Source organism: Mchenga conophoros, linkage group LG3, assembly GCF_057382185.1.
Source record: "Mchenga conophoros isolate Kocher_MC1m ecotype Shallow Benthic linkage group LG3, M_conophoros_male_GT1.1, whole genome shotgun sequence".
NCBI lineage: Eukaryota > Metazoa > Chordata > Actinopteri > Cichliformes > Cichlidae > Mchenga > Mchenga conophoros.
Window position 1 is genome coordinate 69,598,292 of NC_140528.1, and position 14,950 is coordinate 69,613,241.

Sequence of the window (14,950 nt, forward strand, 5' to 3'; positions counted from 1 at the left end):
CTGCCCAGACTACCAAGATTACTGAAGAGGAAGAAGACTAGGGGAATGTTTTGCTGCAACCATGGTGAAAAAACAAAAGCAAAAACATTTCACATACTTAGCCTTTCTCATTTAGACATAGTGAAACCCACACTTACACACAAACACTTGATCTGTGGTGCTTCAGCCATTAATCTTGTACAAACACAGACAGAACACTAACAAAAACATAAATGCTATAAAGTTCATTGTCTTTGTCACTGCACATTTGATTGATGTCTCATTGTCAGACTGTGTTCCAACGCTACAGATTATACAATAGGTTTATTAATCTGAGCTGTTTAATGTTGATGGACATCAATTAGCCTATGACTTTCAACTTGTGACTAGGGCTGGGCCATATCATGCCGTTCACGGTAATACCGGTATAATGTTGGGCAATGATAAGAAAGTGAAATATCACAATAAAATATGGGTAAAACGCACATGCGCAGTGCCTTTGTTTTCATACGCACATGGCGGAAAAAGCATGGCGGCGAATGAGAAGGGCGAAAGTGGATCATAAATGAAACGGATGAACCAGAATTGGTTTGTATAAATGCTGCAACTTCAGTGGTGTGAAACTGTTTTAGCTTTCGTCTGTCAGATACACAACAAAGCACTATTTTTGGTAGAGCATGCTAGCGGGCCGTCGTTATTACCGTTTTTTTTGGAAAATACAACACACTTAAAATCAATCCTTTGATTTTTCTGAAAATCGACAGTGCCGCTTATAATCCCGTGTGCCTTATGTATGAATTCTGGTTGTGTTTACTGACCTCGAAACAATTTTATGTACATGGCGCTCGAAAATCTGTAAAATGTTTCAGTACGATTTTGCTAAGCTACGAAGCCGCACCGCTTGATGGACTGTCGTAGGCAGGAGCCTCGCGGAGTGATACGTACTGCGCTTCAACATAATATTACTGTATTGTGTGTGTATAACCTCCTTAAGTTTTGTGGATGTTATACATGGTTATGCTGAGGATAGGTTGGCCAATTTCCACTGGAAATGCCTTTTGGTTAAACTGTCAGCAAGGAATTTGCATTTGCACTGTTACATTTTTATATAACTTTAATGGACAAAAACAGCTGCTTGTTTAAGTGAAAATACATTGATGTTTTTTCTTTGCACTAATAAAATTGCGGAGTTGTAAAGTATTTTGTCTCGTGTCAATTATATCGTCAGTTATATCGTTATCGCAAATTTTCAAATGTATATCGTGATAAATATTTTTGGTCATATTGCCCTGCTCTACTTGTGACTATTGTATTTTCTACAGAATGTATGATAAAAAGCATGAAGATAAATTACATTTTTGCTGCACACTTTTCAAAATCAAATAAGTATAGGTATATAGCACCTTGTTGCTTTGTCATCTTGAAGTGGTCATGTTAACCACGGCTACTTTATTCTTCCTCAGCCAAACAGCAGCACCCATGCGATTGTTTTGCCCCTTTAACCCCAGGTGTTGTGCCAAAAAGTGATCGTCTGCCAGAAAGTGATTGCCGACCGTGGGAGCGCAGCTGCACAAAGCTGTAGCGCCCAGATTACTTACGTAGACAGCTACTTCGGTGCAACTGATATAAGGTGTGGTAAGCTGAAGACAGCTTCAACTGTCTGTTTGTTGAAAAATAGTAACGTGACTGCCCCGCATTTTCTTGTTAGTAACCTTGACGGCGTTGTAACGATAGAAAGAGTAATTAATCAGAAGATTACTCGTTACTGAAAAAAGTAACGCCGTTACTTATAACGCTGTTATTCCCATCACTTTACATAAATAGCACAATAACAGATAGTTAATAGCATGATGTACAAGATGGCGCCGAGTATGGCAGCCTTGTCGCGAGCTCCCCCAAGCAACAGCTTTTTTCTGTGTTTAATTTTACTTTTCCTTCATTTTTTCGCGAGTAGCACATGTCTCCTTGTGTACGACCGACAAACCTTACTGGACATAAAAGACGGTCTTTCTTATAACTTTCCGGAGTTCAAGTTTTGCAACACGGACGCTCCGTTTGCAGACCCCCCATTCATCTCACCTGAGACGCCTTTGTTCTCTGGCCCTGGAGGCCGCAAACGCCGACGCAGAGGGAGAAGATCTGGCGTTCTGGTTCGACTGAGACGGCGCACTAACAGACCACCGTTACCCAGTTTATTACTGGCTAATGTGCAGTCTCTGGAGAACAAGCTGTGCGAGCTTCGGGCACGGATCTCATTCCAGCGAGAGATGCGGGACTGCTGCGTGATCTGCCTCACAGAAACCTGGCTATCGGACAAGGTACCGGACTCCGCAATACAACTACCGGGGTTCTCCGTGCATCGCGCGGACAGGTCACAGGATCTTACTGGGAAAAGCAGAGGCGGTGGTGTGTGTTTCATGATCAACAACAGCTGGTGTGATTATGCGAACGTGCACCTGGTCAAATCCTCCTGCTCACCGGACCTGGAGTACCTGATGATTAAGTGCCGGCCATTCTGGCTACCGAGGGAATTTACAGCAGTGATTATTACGGCTGTTTACATTCCCCCACAAGCCGACACTGACCGAGCACTCAGGGAACTGTACAGCGCGATCAGCAGCGAGGAAACCGCACACCCAGAGGCAGCGTTTATCACAGCCGGAGACTTTAATAAGGGAAACCTGAAGAAAGTCTCACCCAAACTCCACCAACACATCCATTTTAACACTTGTGGAGATCGGCTACTCGACCACTGCTACACCTCTTTCCGGGATGCGTACAAAGCCCTCCCCCGCGCCCCATTCGGCCAATCAGATCACCGCTCCATCCTGCTCCTGCCCGCCTACAGGCAGAAGCTGAAACAGGAAGCTCCAACCCGGAGGGCGGTGCACTGTTGGACGGACCAATCGGAGTCTGCGCTGCGGGACTGTTTTGATCACGCGGACTGGGAAATGTTTCACGTGGCTGCTAGGGACATTGATGAATACACAGACTCTGTCAGGGTCCTGGGACTGGGCGACCCAGGATCCCTGAGCAGTCATGTATTATATTATTATTATTATTATTATTGCTGTGTATTTTGGTGTTGCTCCCCCTTCCCTGTGCTTGTGTATATGTGTGTGTGGGTGGCTGAGCACTTGTTTATAGGCGGCGTCAGGCCTGGAGGGTGTGGCCCTGCAAGGGGACTGGCCACACCCGAAGCCACACACCTGCTGCTGATCAGGCCTCGTCGGGGGAGCTACTTAAGAGAGTCTTGGAGCTCCCACCGACGCGGGATCATTGCATGAGACTCCACGTTAGTCACACTGTCTAAGTTTAGTCAGAAAGTGTATGCCTGCCATTTCTGAGTGTCCTGACAGCTGCGCTATTGTTTCCCGCAGGAAGAGCGTGGAAGGCACGGAGAGCAGCGAGCACCGGGGGGTGCTGACACGGGAGCAGAGAGCACACGGACTATTCACAGGAGACACGACACGGGAGTCTGGGAGAACACGGGGATTTATTGTTACGTTGTTTTCACTCTGTAAATAAACACTGTTTGCACATAGAGCACCGCGCCTGGGTCCTCCTTCCCCACTCCTTCCACGGTGTGCCATGCCATACCGTGACAGAATGATCCCGCCTCTAATGGACCCAGCGGTCTCCGAGGAGAGGCTCAGGAGGGAAGTTATGGACGAAGTGTACCACCTATGTGAGGTGTGGTGGGAGAAGCCAGCGGAAGGTTTGCGTCACGCCGTGGAGAGGCGGCTGCAGGAGATGCTTTTTAAATTCCCCTGGCTGGTGGACTCCCTTAATTCAGTTGTCCTGGACTTCCTGCTTTCCACCCTCCACCTCCACTCTCCTCCTCAGGCTGCCCACCAGCTCGGACAGCTGGTGGATTCACTGCCTGAGACGCCGGCCCCGACGCCGACACGGAAACGACGTTCGCGCCGCCAGCGTTCCTCACCGCAGCTAGATCCACAGACATCTCAACAGCCGGCTGTGGTGAGTCATATGGACAATTCATCGTCACTCACCTCAACTGTTTACTCTGGGGCTATGTTTATACGGTCAGCTGCCCAGCCGGTAGCCAAAGCGCAGCCCGCGGCCCAGCTGGTCGCTGTACCTCAGCCTATCGCCCGGCTAGTGATCCAGCCGTCACCTGCTGAATCATGCCCCGCGACATCTACCTCACCGCTTACCGTTTCATCCTGTTCACCATCCACATCACACGCTCAGCCATCTTCTCCACCAGCAGCAGCCTCCATTCCACTGCCCACTCCAGCGGCCTTGTCCGGAGAGAGCGGCCTCACCCGCGTCCAACGCCTGATGGACTGGGTAACTCACACCACCAACACAAGGGCAAGAGTGGTGGGGTTAAACGCCATCGAGGCAATCCTGGAGGGAAACCCCTACCTCGGCCAGCTCAAAGGAGTTTCCGCCTGCCTTTGCACCCTGCGTAAAGCCCGGGGGGTAGTGCAAGCTCGGGAAACCTCAGACTTCGTCCAGCTGCAGCAGGAGCTCAGCATGCCCGAGCAGGAGCTCAGCGAGCCGGAGGAGCCCGCACCGTCAGCTGAGGCGCTCAGCGGGCCGGAGGAGCTCAGCATGCCCGAGCAGGAGCTCAGCGAGCCGGAGGAGCCCGCACCGTCAGCTGAGGCGCTCAGCGGGCCGGAGGAGCTCAGCATGCCCGAGCAGGAGCTCAGCGAGCCGGAGGAGCCCGCACCGTCAGCTGAGGCGCTCATCGAGCCGGAGGAGCTCAGCATGCCCGAGCAGGAGCTCAGTGAGCCGGAGGAGCCCGCACCGCCAGCTGAGGAGCTCAGCGAGCAGGAGGAGCTCAGCACCGCCAGCTGAGGAGCTCAGCGAGCAGGAGGAGCTCAGCATGCCCGAGCAGGAGCTCAGCGAGCCGGAGGAGCCCGCACCGCCAGCTGAGGAGCTCAGCGAGCAGGAGGAGCTCAGCATGCCCGAGCAGGAGCTCAGTGAGCCGGAGGAGCCCGCATCGCCAGCTGTGGAGCTCAGCATGCCCGAGCAGGAGCTCGGCGAGCCGGAGGAGCCCGCTCTGCCAGCTCAGGAGCTCAGCGAGCCGGAGGAGGAGCTCTCGCTGCGAGCAGAGGAGGAGCTCTCGCTGCCGGCCGAGGTGGAGCTCTCGCTGCCGGCCGAGGTGGAGCTCTCACTGCGAGCCGAGGAGGAGCTCTCGCTGCCGGCTGAGGAGGAGCTCTCGCTGCCGGCCGAGGAGGGTCCCGCTCGGCCGGAGGTCAGCGGACCGGAGGGACCTCCACGTCTAGCGCGGCCTCCTCGCCGCCCACGTCCGGTGCGTCCACGTCAGCGATCGGCGCGTCATGGACCTGGTGCCACGCCTCGCTGTTGCTCACCGGAGCAGCGACGTTGCCATCGGACCCGTGGCAGGCCACTAGAACCGTTCCGCCGCCACCGGACCTGTGGCAGGCCGCCGGAGGAGCAGCGCCGCCGCCACCGGACCCGTGGCAGGCCACCAGAACCGTTCCGCCGCCACCGGACCCGTGGCAGGCCACCAGAACCGTTCCGCCGCCACCGGACCTGTGGCAGGCCGCCGGAGGAGCAGCGCCGCTGCCACCGGACCCGTGGCAGGCCACCAGAACCGTTCCGCCGCCACCGGACCCGTGGCAGGCCGCCGGAGGAGCAGCGCCGCCGCCACCGGACCCGTGGCAGGCCCCCTGAACTGTTTTGCTGCTGCTGCCGGACCCGGGGCCGTCCGCCGGAGCTGCTACGTCACCGCCGTTGGGCTCGAGGTAGGCCCCCTGAACTCTCTTGTTGTGTTGATGGGCCGCCTGTGACTGTTTGTGGCGTCTTTTCGTTTTCTTTTTGCACCGCTGCGGGATGCGCGGCCTGACTCTGAGACTGTGGACTGGGTCGGTTTGTGGTTTTGTTGTTTTTGCTTGTTTTGGTTCTGGCCCTCCGTCCTGGTTCCCCCCGCCGCCCGCCCTGGGTTGGTTGTGCTGTTTTTTGTTTTTGTTTTGGGGTCGTCGGGAGCCGACCCTTAGAGGGGGGGTACTGTCAGGGTCCTGGGACTGGGCGACCCAGGATCGCTGAGCAGTCATGTATTATATTATTATTATTATTATTGTTATTGCTGTGTATTTTGGTGTTGCTCCCCCTTCCCTGTGCTTGTGTATATGTGTGTGTGGGTGGCTGAGCACTTGTTTATAGGCGGCGTCAGGCCTGGAGGGTGTGGCCCTGCAAGGGGACTGGCCACACCCGAAGCCACACACCTGCTGCTGATCAGGCCTCGTCGGGGGAGCTACTTAAGAGAGTCTTGGAGCTCCCACCGACGCGGGATCATTGCATGAGACTCCACGTTAGTCACACTGTCTAAGTTTAGTCAGAAAGTGTATGCCTGCCATTTCTGAGTGTCCTGACAGCTGCGCTATTGTTTCCCGCAGGAAGAGCGTGGAAGGCACGGAGAGCAGCGAGCACCGGGGGGTGCTGACACGGGAGCAGAGAGCACACGGACTATTCACGGGAGACACGACACGGGAGTCTGGGAGAACACGGGGATTTATTGTTACGTTGTTTTCACTCTGTAAATAAACACTGTTTGTACATAGAGCACCGCGCCTGGGTCCTCCTTCCCCACTCCTTCCACGGTGTGCCATGCCATACCGTGACAGACTCAGTCTGCGGATTTATCAGGAAATGCGTGGAAGATGTCGTCCCATCCAGAACAGTTAAATCCTTCCCAAATCAAAAACCCTGGATTAACGGAGATGTTCGCGCGGCACAGAGCACCGCCTTTGCCTCCGCGAACACATCGAACTACAAACACGCACATTACCAACTCCGGAAGACGATCAAAGCAGCCAAACGTGAGTACAGGGACAGGGTGGAGCAACAGTTTGACAACCCTCGGAGTATGTGGCAGGGACTAAACACGATCACAGACTTTAGAGGGAAAACCAGCACACCACAGACCACGGCCTCTCTGTGTGAGGATCTAAACGTATTCTACGCTAGATTCGACACAGCGAACACCATGAGACCGGACAGTGTGCGCACCGCGGATGACGTCAGTGCGCACACTGTGTCTGAGGAGGATGTGCGGAGGTGCTTCAGGAAGGTGAACGCACGCAAAGCTACTGGTCCGGACGGGATTCCCGGCCGCGTCCTCAAGTCATGCGCGGCTCAGCTGGCTGGAGTGTTCACGCACATCTTCAACCTTTCCCTCTCTCTGTCTGTAGTCCCAGCCTGCTTCAAAATGGCCACCATCGTCCCTGTACCCAAATCCTCCACCATCTCCTCATTGAACGACTGGCGACATGTAGCCCTGACCCCCATCGTGAGCAAATGCTTCGAGAAGCTGGTCAGGGACTTCATCTGCTCTGCACTACCCGACTCACTGGACCCTCTACAGTTCGCATACCGCCACAACAGGTCCACTGATGATGCCATAGCCCTGACACTACATACTGCCCTGTCACACCTGGAGAAGAGAGACATGTATGTGAGAATGCTGTTTGTAGATTACAGCTCAGCATTCAATACCATCGTTCCCTCGAAGCTGGACAGGAAACTGCAGGATCTAGGACTGAGTAGCTCCCTCTGCAGCTGGATCCTTAGCTTCCTGTCTGACAGACGCCAAGTGGTCAGACTGGGCAAGATCACCTCATCCCCCGTCACACTGAACACTGGTGCTCCACAGGGGTGTGTACTGAGCCCTCTCCTGTACTCACTCTACACCCACGACTGCACGGCCACTAACAACTCCAACATCATTGTGAAGTTTGCGGACGACACTACAGTGGTGGGTCTTATCACCAACAGTGATGAGACAGCTTACAGGGAGGAGGTCAGCGCCCTGACCCACTGGTGTCAAGACAACCATCTCACCCTCAACGTCGCAAAGACAAAGGAGTTGATAGTGGACTTCCGGAGGTGCAGAGAAGTACACACCCCCATCACCATCAACGGCGCTGCTGTGGAGAGAGTGAGCAGCTTCCGGTTCCTTGGTGTACATCTGGCTGAGGATCTTACGTGGTCAGTACACACAAACAAAACAGTGAAGAAGGCGCAGCAGCGCCTCTTCTTTCTCAGGAGACTGAAAAGATTCGGCATGAGCCCCCGCATCCTCAGGACCGTCTATCACTGTGCCATTGAGAGCATTCTCACTGGATGCATCACCACCTGGTATGGCAACAGCACCGCCTACAACTGCAAAGCTCTCCAGCGAGTAGTGCGGTGCTCTGAACGGATAATTGGAGGTGAGCTTCCCTCCCTCCAAGACATCTACAGGAAGCGCTGCCTGAGGAAAGCGGGGAGGATCATCAAGGACTCCAGTCACCCCAGCCATAAACTGTTCAGACTACTTCCATCAGGAAGGAGGTTCTGCAGCATCCGGTCCCGCACCAGCAGACTGAGAGACAGCTTCTTCCATCAGGCCATCAGACTGCTGAACACTTCATAGACACCTCAGCTTCACTACTGAACTTTAACATTATGCACTCCATACTGTACAGTAACGCCACTGTTTTGCACATGTCTCACTCTGTATATTTTATTTTATATATTTTATTTATTGTTTACTCTATTTAATTTGTAAAATATGTGTACACACACACACATACACGTAGAAAAATATTTAGTATACACATCCAGAAATGCATATACTATTATATATTGTACATATATTTATTAGTTTCAGATGTAGCCATTCTTGTATTTTGCTTGTTTACATTATTGTATTTTGCACAACTCTGTTGCTTGTGAAGCTCGCACACAAGAATTTCACTCACATGTGCTGTACCAATGTACCTGCACATGTGATGTGACAATAAAAGTGATTTGATTTGATTTGATTAGAGTTTATTCCTGGTGCTTCAGCTCACCCTGCTGGTTAATACATCACTTGTCCAATGCACATTTACAATCACATTGACTACATTCATCCATCAGTATTTTTTTCCAGTGTTTTTTGGATATGTGTGGTACCCCCTAAGGATCAAATAATTATGGGGACAAATGCCCATCGCCATGTGTTTGAAGGCATTTTTGAGGCTCAAAATGTGGTTTTAATGTCAGGGTTACAATTAGGTTATTAGGTAATGTGCAATTCACTTGTATTTTTATTTTTATTCCTATTTATTCTATTTATCCCCTTTATATATTTTATTTATATATGTGTATATATATATATATAATATTCTGTAACTCTGTAACTTCTGTCGGTGCTGTGCTTTTGGAAACCGAATTTCCCAGAGGAACCCACCCGAGGGATTAATAAAGTTTTATCTTATCTTATCTTAGGTTATGGTTAGATATAGTCTAAGGGTTAGGGAATTATATGTCCTGACTAAGATATGAAAATGTGTGTGTGTGTGTGTAAGTGTGTGTGTGTGTGTGTGTGTGTGTGTGTGTGTGTGTGTGTGTGTGTGTGTGTGTGTGTGTGACCTACTATACTCACCTGCAGAATTAGAACAGATATTTCTCGTGCAGTGGCGGGTAGGTAGGATTTTCTCACAATGACATTAACAGCTTATGCAAGGGAGGAGCAAACTTATAAAAGCTTCCATGACCCCCTTCTATTTAAATCATTAGTCTTGGTGCACGGTGTACTGTGCAATCTCTATGTTCTCTAAAAAAAATTCCTCTGGGAACAGATTTACTGTCAATGAAATTTTGGCACAAGTCTTTGACAGTGAAAGTGACATAGAAGTGAATGTGTTTGAGACAGAGGATTGTGTTGAGGAGGACGCCGATTTTGAGGAATTCTCATCCGATGAGAATCCCCCAACCCGTTTGTGGCACATTAGTATATGTGAGGGGGCAGACTCCTCACACTGAAAAAAATATGTTGTTGGATTTACTTAATTCAATGGTGGACATTTGTTGCACACAGATGCTTTGGCAGCAAATGAAAAAATTGTGTTAAATTAACACAAGTTATTTGCTTTCAATAAACCTATAAATTTTGTCTTGATAAAATGTGAATGACACATGTTCTGTTGAAGTAATTTGAAGTCTTGGAATATTTTATTCTTTCATAATTTTCTCACTTTAATCCAACACTATTGAGTAACTTTTACCCAACACTAATTGGTCACTTAAATACTACACGTTATCTTCGTTTAACAATGTGTTATTATATTCTAGTATCAAGTACACATTTTTTAATGTAAGCTTTATAACATATCGCACTCTTTCTTTCAAGATGGTAACCTGAGTGGGGAGAAAAAATAAATAAACTAAAAGGTCTAATATCTATGCCATGATTGACTTGACAAAACACAGAAAAACACAGGTTACCTCTTTGAAAGAGAACAGTAATACAAAAAATTCTGCTTAAGGTTTTAAGATTAAATGAACAATTACAATTGTAAATAATTTAACATAATGTTAGTTACCATTAATTCTAAAATTACTGGATTGGGAAACACCTACCTATTAACCTTATCATTAACATTATGCATTTTGCCCTAATTACTAAAAAAAGAAAAAAATACCACTTGCAAGTCAAAACCTTTATTAAAGAGCCACAGAAATAACAGTGATAGAGTGACTTAAAAAAAATTAACAAATACGAAAAAAGTTTCAAAAATTCCAGCAATGATCATACTGAAACATCTTGGTTTAAAAGATAAAACCATCAAAGCAATCTTAGACCAACTAAATTAAACCTAAAATGCTGTTTCACACAGCCATGATGGGACTATTTGGGGTGAACAATCCTACATTTCTTCACTTTTAAAAACAAATAAACCAAAATCTAAAAATGCTGCCAATTAGAAAACTTGAACAGAGAGCAAAAAGGAAAAAACAAAACCAAGCCAGGCCCCATCTATATGGCATTTACAAAGTACACAATAGTGAACATTTGTCGTTGATATCAAACCTCCAAAATGCAGGAGAACAAGTGAGAGAGCAAACCACCTCACATGCCGAGCAACAGTGAACTTTCTTTACATGAGCAGTTTTGTCTTTAAATTTTGGGCTTTTCTTGAGAGCTGAGTTGCATCCAATTCCATTACCACCTTCTGAATGACCTCAAAGGTGTAGCGGAGCTGTGATGGGTAACTCATGTTCAACGAGTAAAACAGTCCAAAAAGCATGGCAACTGCAAGGGCCACACTATCCAAATCCTGAAGAACCACCACACCCTCGATGATGATGCCAACATCAGGACAGTCATTGCCTGGCGTATCTCTGGAGACATAAATGCCCACCGTTGTTTTCTCTATAGCAGTCAGTGCAGTGGCCTCGGTCATGTCCTGGTTAAAGATAAAACATTTCTTTAAGATTCCTTTTTTAGGCAAATCCTCTTTTTTACATGCAGTGCCCTGTCCTGCTGCCATTCATGATCTGTTTCTAAACGGAAAAAAAACAACAACAAATAGAACACACACGCACAAAGTTTGTTTTTGTTTTTTTCAAATGAAGGGCATTCAAGGTCTACATTAGTCTTTTGTTAGAAAGACATTGGCCCACCAGCAAGCCAGGCTATGTCACTCAGAAGAATTTAGATTTTCTTTCAGCCTCACAGTTGGGCAATTTTTTTTTCCAAACAAAAGCGATGTAGCGAACAAGTTTAACCTTTTGTTTTAATCTCAGTGTTAGAATCTCTTTGCCATATTATTAAAGAGGACTACTAGGCCTGCCTAGTCCAAGGAGAATTAAATTGCTATCTGAATACATTTTGAAAAACGTTGCAAAGCCACAATCTACTCATAAAACACTCACCATGTACTCCTGCACCAAGATGTCAGGATTTTCATTCAGATAGAAGCACAGTCCTTTGATGAGGGACTCCCTTCGAGCATCAATGTCATCCTTAAGAATTATAACAAAGAAAAAAATAGATACATTTTCAGTAGCATAGAAGAAAGTGATCAAAGACAGTGTTTTTAAACCAGTCATCAACATGCAACACCAGCAAAACAATTTTCAAAAGTTTGACATGATTTTTAAGGAGTGGACTAAATAGTTTCCAGATCATATAAAAAAGATAAATTTTTCACAGTGGGACACTAAATGCATGACAAAAATGATAGGGTCCTTTCAGTAGAATTGGTACTCACAAGTAAAAGTTGAGCTTTGCAAAGGATGCAACGTATAAATCTTTTACTGACCTAATGCAATGCATATACACTTTGTAGTTAAATAATTTAAAAGTTCTTACTGTCATCATGGCAGTTACATCCTTTATCTTCCTGCCCTGCTCCCCTGATTGCGTTGCAAACACTTTCAGGAGACTTTAGGAGAGATAGTCAAGCTGCGACAGAAACCTTGACTGTAAAGTCATGGTTGTGATGCATTTGAACTCTGTGTTTATCTGAAACAACATGAAATTATTTTAAAATAATGGCTGGTATAGAGCATAGTTCTTCATCTGGACTCTGCTATGCAATATATGGACACACATCCTAATAAAGTCAAGCACTCCCATATAAAAAAGAAATAGAAAAAACTTATTAAAGACTTGCATCAGATTTGGCTTGCTTGATATAGTAAATCACATAAGGCTTATATGATTTACTCATGAAAGTGGCCACTTTCATATATTATTTTAGTAAGTATCCAAAAGTTTCATTTATATAATTTTTCAAGGGATCTTATATCTGTTTTCTCTTCTTTTCATACAAGTTTCACACAAGACAGATACAAACTTTAGAATATTTATATATATCTTTTCCATATGGACTACCTTTACACATTAACACATCTATGACACAACTAGTTAATCCTCTCGAGGCAGGCGTTGCCGATTTGCAACAGTTAAAAACTAACAACCTGATTACCCCACATACATATTTTATGAGGGGTTTTTTTACTCAGAAGTACCACTGCGGGACTTGGTTATGCATTAGCAACAAAAACTTAATTTGAGCCTGAGAGGTTTAATGCATTTTTTTTTTGCTGTCCTCTTTTCCGTACTTAAATTACCTCTGCTGGGAAGAAAAGAGCTGGCCATCTCTCTTGTACATTTCTGATCATGGGAGCATCAAAAATGACTCCTTGTCTTCTCAATGCATATGTTCTGTTCATTTTATCCATGACTGTCTCTCTGTTGTTGCGCCTCTTCACATCGGAAAGGAGTTCAACCCTCATCTTCTCAAGGGACTGTTCACTTTCTCCAAGTGGAAAAGAGGGGCAGTAATCCACTTCACCCCTCTATGGTCGCTTAACGGCAGAAGCAGGGGAACATTTCTCAGCTGGCTTATTTTTCAAAGAATTCACACATACTTCAGGACATCCTATTTTGCGGAGATGTGTGCGGTAGTTTGATAACTTGTATTTGAGGCTCAACTTCCATCCCGCATAGCCACTGTGTGAGCCTTTTTCTTTTAAACATGGATGCTTCAGGATGAGTGCCTCTGCAACTTGGTCAAACTTACTGTCTGTGAGGTAGACTGTGTGCTTGACTACCTCCTGGATTAAACCCTCCAAAATGTCGGACTTCAGCTTTGGATCAGGGATCAGCACCATCCCATTTTCTTTGAAAGCTACATGGGCCTGCGCAAGCTTAATTTCAGCATCATATGTGAAACGGGGAATGCAGAACAAATCTGGCCACGAAGACCGTGATGATGTAGACTCTGGAGATGAAAGAGTCACGGTGCTGTCACCAGAAGTAGATGTGTCATCAAGAGCACTGGTTGATGGAAAAGAAAATGTGTCTTCACCTTGGTCTTGAGGTTGGAAGGGTGGTTATACAATTTTGATTGTCACTTTGTCTTGGATTTCTTCCCAAAAAGTGTGTCCATGAACTGCAATCGGAAGGGTTCCATTATTTTGCACTGAGTCTTTATTTCAGCTTCCAGTTCAGCAACAGTTGAAGGCAGACCAGCAGAAATCATGACCCTCTGACTACTGTCTGGTCCAAGGATAACTCTGAGAATAGCTGGAGCTGTCATGGTCATTCTTCACTGTCTGTTAGGAAAGAATAGGAAAATGTAATTACAATCAGTTTTATAACAAACCTCATATTTTATCATTATAACACTATAACAACTTAACTCTGGGGGAAAAAAAAAACACCAGTTAGTGTGCCCAAGGTATCCCATACACATTTATATGTGACAGCACCGTGCACACTTTTTCAACAGTCCTTCCTTATCTTTAATCACATCCACCAGTGCATGATGTTGCCAATTCCATCACCATTTCCCACGCAAACAAGGTTAAACATGGAGGTACAACATACTTATCACCCAGCACAATTTTTTTTAAATGATCTTACCCAAAGACACAGATTGATCTCTTCAAGGTCACCATCTGCATACCTCCAACTGCATAGGCAGCCAGTGGGTATTCATCAGCCAGTTCCGAGACTTCCACAAGAGCAAGTTCTCGTGCAGGTGATGGAGTCAGCTGAAAGGCTCCATAATGCTCACAATACCATCCACACAGCAGTTTTAACACAAAAAATAGTCACTGCTGCAAAATGCATATTTGATGGATTTCCCCAAATTCAGGCAAGCCACCACAAGAACCTTATGCCGCTATCATACCAGGCCTGTATTGTATTCCCTTACTACAAACATTTTTTGCAATGTGTATTTCAGATACAAAAGGATTTCTCTGTTTGAAAGCTTGAGCTAGCTCTTCCTTTAAAACATCTAATGGGACAGTGGATGCTTCTGACACATCCAGCAGTGATTTATCAATACTTGGAGAGGACAGGTGATAACCAATCATAAACTGATGCTTCACAGCCAAAGACAGAGGGACGTTTTTAAAACAACTGGTGTGTTTCATAATCTTTTTAAAGAAACTGTGCTTAGCCTCAAATCTAATGGTCCAAAGTCCCACGAGAGGCCCAAAAAGCTGAATTAGTTGTGGGTAATGCTCTATGTAGTGGTGTTTAGGCAGCAATTTGTTGTTAGGAAACACCTCTTGATACCTTTGTCGATGATCTGAAATTTTGCTCTCAAGGTAAGCAATAGACTCTTCACTGTGAAGTGGAGAAACCACTAGCTCAACAATCTGTTTTAGATCCAACAAGACCTGCCATACTGGCTCATGTTCAGGG

At 46.6% G+C, this 14,950-nt stretch overlaps 1 pseudogene across 1 annotated transcript; it reads right to left on the reverse strand.

Moving 5' to 3' along the window:
* Positions 1-10,193: 10,193 nt before the first annotated feature.
* Positions 10,194-12,963, reverse strand: LOC146580323 (uncharacterized; annotated as a pseudogene). The gene is made up of 4 exons (XR_014891250.1): positions 12,862-12,963; positions 12,098-12,250; positions 11,659-11,748; positions 10,194-11,189 (listed from the first exon to the last, which is right to left on the reverse strand). The product of XR_014891250.1 is annotated as an uncharacterized LOC146580323 (transcript).
* Positions 12,964-14,950: the final 1,987 nt, after the last annotated feature.